Here is a 15,894-nt window from a genome sequence, read left to right on the forward strand (position 1 = left end):
AGTCAGTTCTGTCAAGGGGGCAATGATGGTGCCATATCCCTTGACCAACCGTTGGTAATACCCAGTGAGACCTAAAAAGGCTCTCACCTCTGTCTGGGTCTTGGGGGGCTCCCAAGCCAGAATGGTATCAATCTTCGTGTGTAGGGGCGCCACCTGGCCGCTCCCCACCTGGTGTCCCAAGTACACCACAGATCCCTGCCCTATCTGGCACTTGCTGGCCTTGATAGTGAGACCTGCCCTTTGCAGAGCCTTCAACACTTCACAGAGGTGTTGCAAGTGTTCTTCCCACGTGGAGCTGAACACAGCAATGTCATCCAGGTATGCAGCGCTGAATTCCTCCAGCCGGGTCAATACCTGGTTAACCAGACTCTGGAAAGTGGCAGGGGCATTCTTCAACCCAAAGACATGACTCGGAACTGGAAGTGCCCCTCTGGCATTGAGAATGCAGACCTCTCTTTGGCCCCATCAGTTAAGGCAATCTGCCAGTACCCAGAAGTGAAATCAAACGTACTGAGGTCCTGGGCAGCTCCCAGCCGATCCACAAGCTCATCAGCTCTGGGGATGGGGTGTGCGTCAGTGTTCGTGACTGCATTGAGCCCACGGTAGTCCGCACAAAACTGGAGTTCTGAAGTGGCACCGGGCGCAGCAGCTTTTGGTACTAAGACCACTGGGCTAGCCCAGGGGCCGCTGGAGGGCTCAATCACCCCTAGCTCTAACATCTTGGAAACTTCTTCCTTGATGCTGGCCCTGACCTTGTCAGCTACTCTAAAATTTATGTTTCACAGGTAAACTATCTCCAGTGTCCACATCATGGACGCAGCAGTTGGTGATACCTGGGGTCAGGGAGAACAGGGGGCCGAACTGACCCAACACTTGGCGACAGTCCCTCTGCTATTCTGGGGTCAGTGTGGGCGAGAGGACCACACCATCCACTGACCCATCTTGCTCCGTGATTGCCAGGAGGTCAGGAAGAGGGTCACTTTCCTCTTCCATTCCAGCATCTGTAGCCATGAGCATTGGCAGTTCAGACCTCTCAAAGTGGAGTTTGAGACGGTTCACATGCAAGACTCTCAGGGGCTGCCTGGGAGTCCTCCAGTTAACCAGGTAGGTTACTTCGCTCTTGCGCTCCACCACCTCTTATGGTCCAGTCCACTTCTCTTGGAGCGCACAAGGCTCCACTGGCGCCATCACCCACACTTTCTGCCCAGGTTGAAATTCGACTAGAGTAGTATTCTGGTCGTACCATCTTTTCATGTCTTACTGGCTAGCTTCTAGGTTCACCTGAGCAAGTTTTCTGAAGCGTTGGGTCTGGTTGCGGATGGCCAGCACATAGCTGAATACATCCTGGGGGGCTTTCCCACGGAACTTCTCCCATCCCTCCTTCACCAGAGTGAGAGGTCCTCTAACAGGGTGGCCGTACAGGAGTTCAAAGGGACTAAACCCTAAGGACTTCTGAGGCACCTCCCTGTAGGCAAACAACAGGCATGGTAACAAGACATCCCACTTCCGTCTCATGGGCTCCGCTAGGCCCATAATCATACCTTTCAGGGTGCGGTTGAACCTGTCAACCAACCCATTTCCTTGAAGGTGGTAAGGAATGGTGAACTTATAAGTTATCCCACACTCCTCCCACAGAGACTTCATGTACCTAGAGATGAAGTTGGTACCCCGGTCGGAGACCACGTCTCGGGAGAACCCCACACGGGAGAAGATCCCCATCAATGCACGGCCCACCACGGGTGCTGTGATTGTCCTGAGAGGGACTGCTTTTGGGTACCAGGTGGCATGGTCCACCAAGACCAGGATGAACCTGTTGCATAAGGCTGTCTCTGGGTCCAGGGGCCCCACAATGTTGATGCCCACCCGCTCAAAAGGGGTGCTCACCACAGGGAAGGGTTGGAGGGGTGCCTTGCACTTCCCTCTGCTCTTGCCACTGGCCTGACATGTTCGACAAGACCTGCAGAATGTTCTAACGTGCTTCCTCATCTGGGGCCAGTGGAAGTGGCTGACACGCCTGTGTAGGGTCTTGTCTTGCCCCAAATGTCCTGCGAGATGCACGTCATGAGCCAGACCCATTAGGAAGTTCCTGAAGCACTCGGATACCACCAGCACATGGGCTGCACCGGGCTCAGCGAACCTAGGCTCACTATAAAGCAAATTATCTTCCCAGTAAATGAAATGATCCTTGGACCCTAGGCCTGCTGCCTGGTCTGTGGCCTGTTGCCGCATACCAAGGAGAGAAGGGCACTCCTACTGCGCCTTGCAGAACTCCTCCCTGGAGGGGCCACCCTCTTACTGCCAATGGGTCAGCTCAGGCAGTTCCCCCAGTTCAGCCACTTGTTCCCTGGTAGGCTCCAGGGCATCCCCCTCAGGTTCTGCTTCCTCCTGGGCCGTGGGAACCACAGGGGCGGGTTTCCCATGCCCCTGCCTCCTCTGTTCTTGGCAGGTTTCTGGGCCACTGTGTCAGGCTCCAGTTCTGCTGAATCACCCCTACTGGCTGCCATAGCACGCGTGGTTACACAGATCCACGCAGGCAAACCTAACATCTCCAGATGAGTTTGGTGCTCTACATCCTTCCATGGAGAACTCTGCAGGTCATTCCCTAGCAGACAGTCTACAGGCAAGGCATCACTGACAACAACTTCCAAGAGACCAGAGACTCGCCCCCACTCAAAGGGAACACGCACCACTTTGCAGAGGTGCACTGAGCTATCAGCTGCATCTACCGGGCGGAGTACATTGGGGATACACTGCTCTTTAGACACCCACTGACACCTCACGAATGTCACGCTGGCTCCTGTGTCTCTCAGAGCCTCTATCTCCCTCCCATTGATGGCCACCTTCTGCCCGTATTTCTTAGTATTAGGGGGCAGTAAGGTTTCTTGGACCACCTCTTGGTCTCCTAAAGAGACAAGGGTCATAACTGCTAGCTCCCCCCATCCACTGGAAACCAAATCCCCTCCCAAGCTACACTTGCTAACCCTGGGGCGGGAGCACCAGTGGGTGCTGGGTTTTTCTTGGGACACCTGGATGAAAAGTGGCCCACCTCATTGCAGTGATAGCATGCAGAGGGCCCTTGGTTATACCTTCTGCCCCTAAGGGATCATGGCTGTCTAGGTCTGGGGGGTTGGGACTCCTTTCCCTGGGAACTATTTTGGGGCCCTTTAGAAAACTCCTTTAGGTTTCCATTGTCCTCCCACTCTTCTGCTGAGACCCTGCCCACCTTTGGCTGTGGTACCCACATTCCTCTGTGGACCCTGGAATTGGTCCCGCGGTCTGCCTCCTTAGCAAGCTCAATGGGGTCTGTCAGCTTGCTGTCTAAATGATGCTGGCGCAGCTCTGGAACACAAAGACTACTCAAGTGCTCCCAACTGATTAAATGCAATAATCCCTTAAAATCAGTTACCTTGCTGCCCTTCATCCAACCTTCCAGTGCACGTGAGTACAAATTCACACATTCCACCCAAGTCTCAGACTCTCTCTTCTTGGAGTTTCTAAACTGCATTCTGTACTGCTCTGGAGTAAGTCCATACCTGAGACATAGGGCCTCCTTCATATTGGGGTAGGTCATGGCACCTGCTAACTCTAAGGGCTCTAGAGCACTCCTCCCAGAAGCCTCAAAATGTTTCCACAGGCCTGCCCCCCAATGCTGTTCAGGCACACCATTCATTCTTAATGCAATTTCATAAGAAGTAAACCAGGCATAGATATCCTCACTCCCATTATAATTCTGTACCAGGTCCTTGGGAATATATACTTTACCCCCCTGCACTGGCTGTGCGCTGCCACCATTTGAATTGGAATCCGCCTCCTTGGCTTTCAGATCCAGTTCTCTCATGCTCAACTGGAGAAGTGTGGCTCAATGATTAGAGTGGCAGACCCTGATGCAGAGGTCTAGCCCAGGACCAGGGTTCAATTCCCCGCCTTGGCGGGTCTTGGGCTCAAAAATCCATGGACCTGATCATTCTCGCCTCAGTGCCTATTCCAATCATGGAGTCCCACTCTGCAACTCTGGGCAATAGCTTGCTTAATCTCCACAACGGCCCCCACAACACTAAGGATGCCTGGCCTCCACCTTGGGGGTGCCCAGGAGTAGACGCCTCACAGGGAAAGCCAGGATGGGTTCCACAGCGGCATTTGTACAAGCGCCTTGAGACACTTGCGGGTGAGTATGCGCTATACAAGTATCAATTTACAAATCGTGAGCCAGAAGCAATTTCTTTTCCTCCAGGGCACGGGCATTTTTGCTCTCCTCCGCCGCCCTCTCTACTTCCAATTGCTTCATTTTCATCCTCATGACTTCCAAGTCATATTCTCTCACTCTTTGATTTTCTTGTAACTCTTCTTGGCTGAAGCCCCTACTGGAATGGTTGCTGCCAGGCCTTGAGCCTTTTCTGCTCACAGTCAGATCTGTGGTTTGAAAACCATTCCCGGTATGTCCATCATTTCCCTCTTGTGCCTCCCAATAGGCCTTCAAGATTCTCTGTAGCTCCTCCTTCCGGTAGCCACTCTTTATGGAACACTCAAACTGTTGGCAAAATTGCCTAAGATCTTTTGGTCTGTAGGAATACAAATCCTCAATGACAAATTTCAATTCCAATTCTGCCTCCACACTGGGTGCTTTTCCACTCACAGACAGGATGCTTTGAAGAGTTACTCAAAAATAGAACCAACCCAAAAAAAACAGTAGTATGCGGTGGCGTAGTGGTCTGCACTCACTAGTGATGTACACCAATCACTGTGGGTCTAGAACAAATACAAATTCAAATCCCACTGCTGACCAACAATGTTAGAACTGGGAGTCTCTAGTTGGCAGAGGTAGGTACCACTGTCCAAATAGGGACCCTTGCTTTCAGTCAGTGTAAGGAGGAAATACTCTCTAGATAACCTCTGCTCACCCCCTTGGTAGCTTGGCACAAGCAGTCAGGCTTATCCAAAAGCAATGTGTAAAGTATTTGTACCAACACTCATAGTAACACAGTGAAAACACCGCAAACTGACTCCACAACAGTTTAGAAAAATAAAGGAAGTTAATCTAAACTACACAAGACCAAAATGACAAAAATCCAACATACACAGTTCAAGAATATGGTTGCGAAAGAGCTCTTTAAGTTGCGATAAAATAATCCACAGTTGCGTGAAAAGTTCACAGTTGCATCACGTTTAGCCAACAGTACCTTTAAATGTGACAAAGTTCCAAAGCAGAAGCTGGTGCGGTAGAAAACAAGCAATGAGGCCTCCTGAGGCCATGGGAGGCGTTGGCGACAGTCCTGCTGCAGCAGCGGGCGTGTTGCGACGAATCCGGTCTTTATGGGTAGAAGGCGATGACTTGCATGGATTCCGGTGCGTAGGTTCCATAGGAAGTTTGTTCTCGCAAAGGCACGATGCGATGATCTGTAGGGACTGCGTCGATCACCGGGGCGACAATGCGTGATCCAGCAGCAATCTTCCTCCCGTAGCTCCTCGATGCGATAGCTCTGCGACGATGTCCGCAGCGACGTGATACGGTCCGCAAGCAGGCGGTGCGGCGATTTCACCCAGCGATGACAGGCTCTGCGATGCTGCCTCGCAGTGATGGTGATCTTCCCACAAATGAAGGATGCGACGTCTCCGGCAGCAGCAACAGGCGCTGCGACGATCTCGGCCTTCGTAGCGGCGGGAATTTCCTCGCGCTGTTGGGGATGTGCTCCGCAAGCGAGCGTTGCGATAACTTTTCTGTAGCAAAGTATCTCAAACCTTGGTTTTCAGCTTCCCAGCACAGGTGCATCTTTCAGAGGCACCACAACTGGCCCAAGCACTCTAGGAAGGACAGAGCTCTCTCAGCAGAGCTCAGGGAAGCTGGGAGTGAAGTCTGTTTGTTCCTGGGACTTCAGAACAGGGAGCCAGCTCACAGCAGGCCCTTAGAGTTTCCTTCAAGTAAGGGGACAAAGCAACAACAAAGTCCTTCCCCTCTCCTAAACTGCAGGTCAGTCCAGCATCACACAGCAGGGCAGTCCTTCTTCTTCAGTCTTCCAGCTTTCTCCTTGGCAGAGGTTCGTTCTTGTTTCCAGGATGATCTAATTTTCTGTAGTCAGGGGTCCTGTACTTATACCCCTAAAAGTCTTTGATCCCTTTGTGCAGGAGAGCTTTGAGCCCGGTCTGAATCAGTTCTGGGTGTTCCTTGAGCACTTTGTTTTTCTGGCCTTTCCTTTCCTTTCAGGGAAATGGGCAGGGTCATCAACCACCGAGCAGGAGGTGGAGCCAGCATTGTGGAAGGCAGGCACAGCCCTATTCAGACCCAGGTGCTATCCCCTCCCACCACTCAAGATGTAGATGCAGCCATTCAGCCTAGGGCGGACCCAGACAGCCTCCTGGGGGCTCCCAGCACCTGTCACTCTCAAACCAGACAGCCAATTCACAAACAGGCCAAGGCACACAGAAGGGTCAGACAAGAGAACAGCAACTTTCTAAAAGTGCTGTTCTCAAACACAGGATTTAAAAACAACCTTTCCTAAAAGATGTGTTATTAAATTCTGAGTTCAGGGATACCAGACTTTTATGTCCTATCTTGCTCCTATGGGAAGATATGCTGGTAGCCACGGTAGCCAGCATCCCCCATGATAGCCTATGGGGCAAGATAGCCTTATAACAGTGAAAAAAGAAAATGCCTGTAATTCACTACCAGAGCATGTCACCTGCTCAAGTACATGGTCTACCTTTCACATACACTGCACCCTGCCCAAGAGGGTACCTTGGGCCTTCCATGGGGGTGACCAATGTGTACAGAAAGGGAAGAATTAGGCTTGGCCAGTGGGGACACTGACCAGGAGGACATGTCAGTTCACAGACTGCACGGAGGCACTGCGTTGGCAGGCCTGTGACACCATTTTAGGGATACTCATGTGGGTGGCACAATCAGTGCTGCAGGCCCACTAGTAGCATTTGTTAACACCAGCCCTGGCACACTCAGTGCACTTTACTAGGGACTTCTTGGTGACACAAATATGCCAATCAGGGAACACCAATCACAATATCAATTTACCCAGGGAGCACTTGCACTTTGACACTGAACAGCAGTGGCAAAGTGCCCAAAGCATCTAAACCAGCAAAAACCAAATCCAGCGCAGCATCAAAAATACAGGAAGTAGAGGCAAAAAGATAGGGGGAAACCACGTCAAAGATGCCAGGTCTAACAGTGAATAACCATGCACCCAAGACAAATGGATAGCGAGAATAACCAAGCCCCCAAAACAAACCGGTAGTGGGAATAACCAGGCACCCAAGACAAATGGGTAGTGTGAATAAATAGGCACCCTAAACAAATGGGCAGTGTGAATAACCAGGCACCCAAAGCTAATGGGTAGTGTGAATAAATAGGCGCCCAAAACAAATGGGTAGTGTGAATAACCAGGCACCCAAGACAAATGGGTAGTGTGAATAAATAGGCGCCCAAAACAAATGGGCAGTGTGAATAACCAGGCATCCAAGACAAATGGATAGTGTGAATAACCAGGCACCCAGAACAAACCGGTAGTGGGAATAACCAGGCACCCAAGACAAATGGGTAGTGTGAATAAATAGGCACCCTAAATAAATGGGCAGTGTGAATAACCAGGCACCCAAAGCTAATGGGTAGTGTGAATAAATAGGCGCCCAAAACAAATGGGTAGTGTGAATAACCAGGCACCCAGAACAAACAGGTAGTGTGAATAAAAGTGATACTGTAAAACACATGACGGTTTGCGATAGGGATGAATAAGAAAATCTTGGCAGTAGATATATTTATTTTTTGGTAATTGAATATGTTGTATTTGTTTGCGTTACTGCCCTACGTATATAAGGAACCTGCCAAGTGTCTGCAAAAGTAAGTCATATGAACATAGTTGTGTTCATTTTAATATATGTGGGAAACGTGTAAAGTTTGGAAGAGGGGTGTTCTGTTACATTAGCGCGGTTACAGTATCCCCGTTCTACTGTACTGACTCCACAATATCGACTGTCAAGGTGAGTGGTTGTGGAGTTAGGAATAGTATATTTATACTTCTCCCTCAACGCTTACCGTGACGGTTAGCTGGTAGTTAATACTGTGGAGACAATATACGTGATTTTGATGTTCTTGATCTCGATTTACATACAACTATAACAGGTGGTGCTTACAATACAACACTTCCATGTGTATCCGCGTGTGCCATGAACTGTTTATAACTAAGGCCCTGTTTATCAAGTCTTCGCGAGTAAAAAGTTCACCCGTACGCTCATGTCGTCTCATCATTTGAACCTGTAGGACACATTGACAACGGGTTCTGTGTAAATGTCATCATGAAAATGGTCCATGTGAATTCATCAAGGGGAATGATTGCATCCAACTAAACACATGGCTGAGAAGCAGATATTGCTGAATAGGAAACAACAAGTAGTGCTGCTCCTGTCCTCTGGAGGGGGCTAGAGGACAACAGATGCAGTATATAAAGCCGTTTTACACATGCTGGTATTGAGTGACCCATCTGCTCACGGTCAACGATCGGTTTAAATTTCTTTCCAGTTAAGGTATCGCTAAAGCTTTGCTTAATGATTTCCTCTGACAGTCCAAACAATGTGACAGATCATTAAGGCACGTGTTATCTGGGTGTTCGGTAACAGTGACGTGACACAATGCAGGTGCGAGGGCCTGAATCTTTGAGGGAGCCTCACCCAACCCTTAAATGTGGGTGGGGGGTTCTGAGAGAGCGCAATTTGAATAAAAAATATGTATGAACCATATTTACAAGCATATCGCATAAACGTGGAATCGATAACGTGAAGTTAACACTTGTAGCATAAAGTTAACAGATGTAACCAAAGTAATATAGGAAATGTAACTGTATTTACTCTTGAACATGCATTAGATTTAGAAGGCCCGTATACATAGTGGGCTAATGTAGAAATGTATAGTAATGCTTATGAACAGTAGAACGTGTAAAACTAAATATACGTGTGTAACTTTAAATGGAGAAACGGCGAGAAATGTAAAACGAAGAAATGTGCAGAACATGTATAGTACGATGTAAGCAAGAGAATATAAATGTTGCGTTATATGTAGAATGTATTCACTTATAAGCAAACGATTTGCTAAATTCGATATATATAAATGTGTGTTAAAGGTTATACTGTGTAGAAGAGTTTGTAGGAATGTTAGAAAGGTTTAGGTCATATGTGATTTTAACCTAACTGACCAAGAGTTCGCAGGAGTGTAGTCCGCTGTATGTAATTTAGTGGGCTCACAGGAGTCGTGAATAGCCTTGATATGAACGTGCGAGCCAAAGAGTCTAGGTTCTTGTTAGATTTAAGGTGACAATGCCGGACGAAGTTTATTGCCTAAACGTGAGAGGAGACGCTTGGAATTTGAGTCTTGTTTAGAAACGACCGTTCACAGGACCAACTAAGGTTACGAATACAGCCGTAAAGAACTAAAGGTCTGTTGAGGTGATAGACTTTGCTCCGAAAGTGTCAAATGTAATGTCGAATGAAGTCACCAGCAAGAAGACGAAGATGGCGTCTAAGGAGAAAGGTCAACTTAACGGACGGCACGAAGAGATGAAGCCATGAAAAGAGCAAAGAATGACATCATTAAGAAAGTACGTGGTGGGCATCGAAGGGGCGTTCCACCCATACTGTGATTGTGTATTTTAGGGACAGTACCCCGGGAAGAAGATAGCGCAGATGACTTGAGCAGATGTCCTGAGAAGTCAGAGAGAGAAAGAACAGAGCGCAAGGGAGCAGTAGGCCGAGGACCCTTAGAGAGCGGATGGGTAGGCAGAGAGGGTACTGCTTCTCGATAGGAATTACCATTAGGAGTTAAGAGAGCTTGAACTTCTTTGGAAGTCAAACTGCTGACACCTTTTTAGGTAAGGAACTTGCGAAGTAGGGATTTCACTTAGTACAGAGTAGGGACAGAATTAACTTGTCTATTCTTTTGTAGATGACGCAACAGGACCACATTGTATCGATGCTTTAATCTGGAGATTTGGAATTGGTTTTAATTGTATTCTTTGTATACTTATTGAGACTTATCCTGAGAGGATTGTATATGCACTTATCCTGATTTTATATAAAATCTTAAAACTTCATCAGTTGTAAGTGGTTCTTCAGAGTTGCGTCAGTTTATTGGGGTTTATCTAACCTATGCGGGGTTTGTCTTTTACTCAATGACAGAAAACAACCGATCCAAATTGATGAATGAGATTAGTATCTAAGTGATCAAAAGGGTATCAAAATCTCATTCCCCGCAGTTGGTAGCAGAGAAAGATGGTTTTCTTCTTGAGGAAGACAACCTAGGTCAGGTCTAGATTACCCCAAGGTCCCTAGTCATCGACAACCAGAAGAAGAATCCCTGCCGAAGACGGTGCTGACGGTGCGTTGAGAGAAAAGCAGCAGAGTCGGTCGAGAGTGAGTATAAGGGTCATGCGTTGTAAGATTGCGGTATTTTATGTTGTACCTATGTTGTAATGTCAAGCGGAGTTGAATGCCTGTAGTGTGATTGAGGGAAGGTTGTGAGCGCACGCAACCGGATAAAATCTTAAGTTCAAGGAGAGCTTAAGTGGTTCGGGTGTATCGAACACCCAGAGTAATTTGTTCACCATTGAAAGGGGGTCATGAGGTACCATTGATCGCCCGACAGACCGATGATAGGGGGAGCGTATGAGTGAGTGAATGAGTAACGGACGCTGGTCGTACGTTTACTGTGTGTAAGTAACCTATCAGTTAAGGCGATCGTCTGACCGTGTGAGGAAAGACGTTTCGTCAGTTGAGGTGACAATTACAGTTAGACTGTGGCCGTACAGTCAGAGAAAAGTGATCGCTTGGACGGAAGTAGTCATTTTTCAGCGTATGAATGAAAACGCATGTAGGATCGTGAAACGAGTTGAGAAAGAAGGGGAACTGCTGCAGAGGGAACGAGTGACGTCAGCGTAGAGCCGCGCTGAGATTGGTCGGTCAGCGTAGAGTCGCGCTGGGATAGGCCGATTAGCGAGAGCCGCGTAGGGATTGGTTGGTTTGTCATCGGGACGTAAATAAGGAAGAGAAAAGAGGAAAATCGTAGATTATCGAAAATGAAGTGTTTTAAGAATTTAAGGGTGATCTTTAAGAGAGATAGAAGAAACTTGTATGCCGGAGAAGAAGCTCCACCAGAAGGCACACCAGCTTATCATATGGCAGTGAATGTAGGCTTACACTCGATATTATGGATCTCCGAGTGGAATAAGCTAACGGAAGGGAATAAGGAACTGACGTTTCCGAGATACGGAACGTTTAAGCTAGAAGTATTGAACCAACTGAAAGCGGTAATGCTAGCAACAAGACCTCTACCGAGGCCAACACAGTTTGAAGCACTTAGTGCATGGTTTAGAGCAGCACACGAAAAGAGCTTAAAGAGACGCCAGGAAAGAGTAAGGCGATCGGTAAAAGCAGTGCAGGATGCTAAATGGGACGATGAAGCTAAAAAGTGGAGGGTGCAAAAGATAGAAGCAGACAAACTGTTCACAATGTTAGAAGCTACGGGAGAAAAGAAACCTCTAGAAGAAGATGAGGATAGCGAGCCAGATGAGGATCTGATAGAGAGGCTATTAACAGATAGACCACCTCCGTACAACAGCGAAGTCGCAAGTCCCGTACTACAGCAAGGGGACGGAGCTAGATGGGGGGAATATAAATCACTCCCAGTAACAGAGTGGGATGTCAAGAAAGGTGAGGAAGTACCTCAATCTAGTCCCGAACAGAGAGTAGTGGGAAGATTCGTGGTCCAGAAGGTGCCAGAAACACAGCATGCAAGGTCGTATCAAATGCCCGACGCTTTACAAGTACCTGTTACCATAGGCCCTATAGTGTCAATCTACAACCCAGAGGGGGTCCAGCAGGAGGAACAGGCACAATGGGACAGGGAAAGGGCAGAGATGGAGAATAGGAATAGGACGATCAATCCTCAGAGGCAGATACTAGCACCAATGAGTCGGAGTACCCCATTAGATTCCGCAACGGGTCCCTGGATAGAACAAGGGGGTCAAAGAGGACAGATGGATCTGAGGGGACCGAAACCGAAATCCTATAAGGAATTAAGGGAGTATTTGAGAGAATGGGATGCTGCCGAAGAGACTCAGAATAAAGGATTAGAAACAGGAGCCGAATGGAGTGACCAGGATAACAGGATCCTCTCTCACGGCGGAGCTGGCGAAAGCAGCCCTGAGTGGGAGGGAGGGAGTCAAGGAAGCAGAGGAGATACTTGCCATACTGCCAGTGGCAATAGGCAAATGTGCGACGACAGGAATGCAGGGTGTGGGGGAGTGCCTCGCGTCACCTTTAGTGAGGGAGAACGAAGGACGCAGGAATACCGAAATAGTTTTAAGTGCACTCACCATGCCCCGGACAATAATGTGCGACATTGGAATCACGGGAACATGGAGAGTCGCGAAGCGTCTCGCCATGCATCCGGTGATCACGGACAAAGTCAGGGGAATATGGAGAGTCGCGAAACGTCTCGCCATGCATCCGGTGATCACGAACGAGATCGCGGGAACATGGAGGACCGTAAAGGACCCTTCATATTATTGAGCGACACCAGACAGCAAGGGATTTGCAGAGATACAGAACAGCACGGAGGATCTTATATTGTATCTAGAGAAACCGAGCCGAAAAGACGGAATGTAGTGATGGGGAATAGATTAACGTTCCACCATACCCCAAGGGAAGATGGAAAAGCTTGGGATCTAGAGAGGTGGGAACAAAGAGAAACAAGAAGAACTCCTCATAACTCACCTGTGCTTAGACGTAGGGCGCATAGTGGAGGTGAGAGGGGTGTAAGTGAACAACCTAGGACTGACGTACTGAGAGCTGAAATAAAAGCAAGACGGCTTGATGTAATGAGTTTAAAATCAGACTTGGATGAGATAATTGACGGCACAGTGGCAATAGAAAGGTTAGAACTGTACGAACCGGATGAAATACTGTTTTTATCTAAGGATGTTACTCGGAAAGCAAGGGCAGCTCATGAAAAATTATCTGAATTGGCAGACAAGTATATGATAGACATGTCACGGACTAAAGCTTTACAGGCTAACCACAGGCTAAATTGCACGGATCAGGATCTAGATGAGCGTAGGACGATTGGACTGAGAGTACACATAAGGGAACTAATCATGTGTATTAGGATATGGAGGGATCTGGATAGATGGGAGGAAAGATGGTCCAAAAAGGGGTCCGTCAGAAGGAGTACACTTGCGAAATCTCAAGATGGAGAGCTAATGCGAATGGAAGCTTTCCCTTTGCGAGAAATCGCGAACGGAAACTACGTGCATGTACCCTGGAGTAGGGGGGATTTAGCGGCATTTACTAATTCTTTCCCCAAGTTAAGAGAAAACCCCGTGGAGTGGTACAAGCAGGTAGAGAGGTTCGTGAAGATCTCTAAGGTGCTGTGGATCGATTTGAACACTTTGTTCGATATCGTAGTACCCGGAGATTTGTGGACGGCATGCAAACTTAGTATTGAATGGCCCGCTTGTTAGCCTCCGAGAGATGCCCAGACAAACGGTCCATCAGATAGAGTAATGGAAAAATACGAGAGAGTAATTGCATGGCTAAAGGAGAAAGTGCCAGTGCAAGACATAGACTGGGTTAAGATAGATCGAACAACTCAGGAGCCTAAAGAGACAGTTCACGAGTTCTACGAGAGATTGCTGAAAGCATTCAAACAGTATAGCGGGTTGGATGTCATGGATCCTAAAGACATAGGACAGTTTGTGTCGAAGTTTGTGCTAGGATTGAGACCTGACATAAGCTTAATGATTCAACAGCATTTGATTTGTTGGCAGAACAAACCTTTAGATGAGATTCTGAGGTATGCAAGGTACTGTAGCGACGAAATAGACTCCAAAGCAAAGAAACTTAAGGAAAAGCTGATGTTGGTGCAGATGCAATCAGCTGGAAAGGGTGGACAGCGGCAACAGGGAACAGGAGCACCAGCAAAGAAACAGAATAATCAAAGCAGAGATGAGGAAGAAAGACAGAGACCGAGAATAGATATCGCGACACTGAAAAGGACAACGAGATGCCATCAGTGTAACGAGGTGGGACATTGGAGACGCGAGTGTCCCTATAATGTCGAGACGGGGGAATTAGAACAGGAGGAGGATGAGGTTCAACCCAGCATGGTAAAGGGAACAGCAGTCCCGAAGGGAAAGTTTATCAAAGGGGGGAATCAGACTCCTCGAGCGCCGTTCCCTCAACCGCCTCGCATTACAAATGGAGGAAAAACCTATAGACAAATGCCATTGTTTGTAGGAGGAGAAGAATGCTACTACGTTGATCCTCTTACAGGGCAACGAGTGAATAGAGAAGAAGACTGTACACTAGGTGCAGCCCTGGAGGTAGATCAGAGAGGACCATACGTAGAGGCCGAAGTAGCTGGATGTCCTACGACCTTTTTGGTAGACACGGGGGCCACTCGATCCACTTTGAGATCAGCGGTAGTCCCAGGTTTGCCAATGTCGGGAGAGACGATTCAGGTGGTAGGAGTCGCAAATAGGAGAATGACAAATCCTCTAACAGAACCAGTGTCAGTAAAGATAGGGAATTACAGTGATGAACATCAGTTTGTGATCTGTGATTCTAGCCCTGTGTGTCTGTTAGGAAGAGATCTGTTGTGTAAACTGAATTGCACAATACATTGCACACCTGAAGGAGTAGAAGTGCAGACGAACGATGAGGATGCCGATTTTAAAGTTGTAAACTCGCAGGAATGCGTGGAACTATATCCTACCTTGACAGTGGAGGAGCTTCCACAGGATTTGAGGGAGAAAGTGTCAGCTGAGGTGTGGGATTTTACTGGAGAAGAAATAGGATTGATTAAAGGGGTAGAGCCAGTAAAGATCATGGTAAGACCCAATGCTGAGTATCCAAGGATACCACAATATAAGTTGACACCGGAGACGATTGCAGGAATAAAGCCTGTGATCGAATCCATGATTAAACAGGGAATATTGAAGGAGATCGTGGGAAGTCCATGTAACTCCCCGATTATGGGTTTGCAGAAGCCTAGTGGGAAATACAGAATCGTGCAGGATCTACGAAAGATTAATAATATCGTTGTTGTTGTTGACGGGGAGGAGCTTCGCGGGCAACCAAGATGGCCGCGTAAGCTCGGAGCTCCGCGGACCTTCCGATCCTCCGCAACTATCCTGCCCGAAATCCTGATCCACGAGGGTGGATACTCGTTGCTGAGAGCCCACTGAGGCGAGAACCGTTTTCAGATCTCGAATCGGTGTCTCCTACGCTGAGCTACGTCGAGTGGGACTCCGTGCCAGCTCAGTGCCATTGTCTCTGCGGATTCCGCTGCTACGCACTGCCGATCTGCGGAGTGCCTGCCTGCCCTCACCAGCGGCGAAGTGTACTGGACAGCGGTGCTATTCGGACGGCGGAGTGAACCTGGGACGGTGTTCTAGTGTCCCCCCGGACGAATCTCCGACTCTCTGGGCTTGGACTTGCCTGGCATAGCCCTTTGTTCTCTTTGGATCTAACATGGCGGGCAAGAGGGACCTCGACAATCCGTCTAACAGAGGAGTGCGCGGTAAATCGCAACAACAGCAGAATAGGATTGAGCGCTATACCCAACCGAAGACGCCGCCTGTTACTGGACCCTCTGCCAAGGGCAACCCGCACTCGGGCTCGCCGGACGACTCTGAACCCACTTTGAGCGACATCATGGGAGCCATCACAAACTTCCGGGCGGACATGCAGCAACAGCATGAAGTCCTCACGCACAAGGTGGACGGCATGGCCGTTGATCTGTCCCTCATTAGAGCCGACTTAGGCAAAACTAATGATAGGGTCAAGAATTTGGACATCAAGACGACCAGTCTCACGGGGGATGTCTCGGACTTGCAGACTGAA

The 15,894-nt window shown here is 48.4% G+C and overlaps 1 protein-coding gene across 1 annotated transcript in view; it reads right to left on the reverse strand.

Annotated features, from left to right (window-relative positions):
* The window catches only part of LOC147673741 (5-hydroxytryptamine receptor 3A-like), a 193,357-nt gene that overhangs the window by 140,686 nt on the left and 36,777 nt on the right, over window positions 1-15,894 (reverse strand). The gene's annotated exons all lie outside the window — the stretch shown is intronic.

This window comes from Lissotriton vulgaris, chromosome 12 (assembly GCF_964263255.1).
Source record: "Lissotriton vulgaris chromosome 12, aLisVul1.2, whole genome shotgun sequence".
Taxonomy (NCBI): Eukaryota; Metazoa; Chordata; class Amphibia; order Caudata; family Salamandridae; genus Lissotriton; species Lissotriton vulgaris.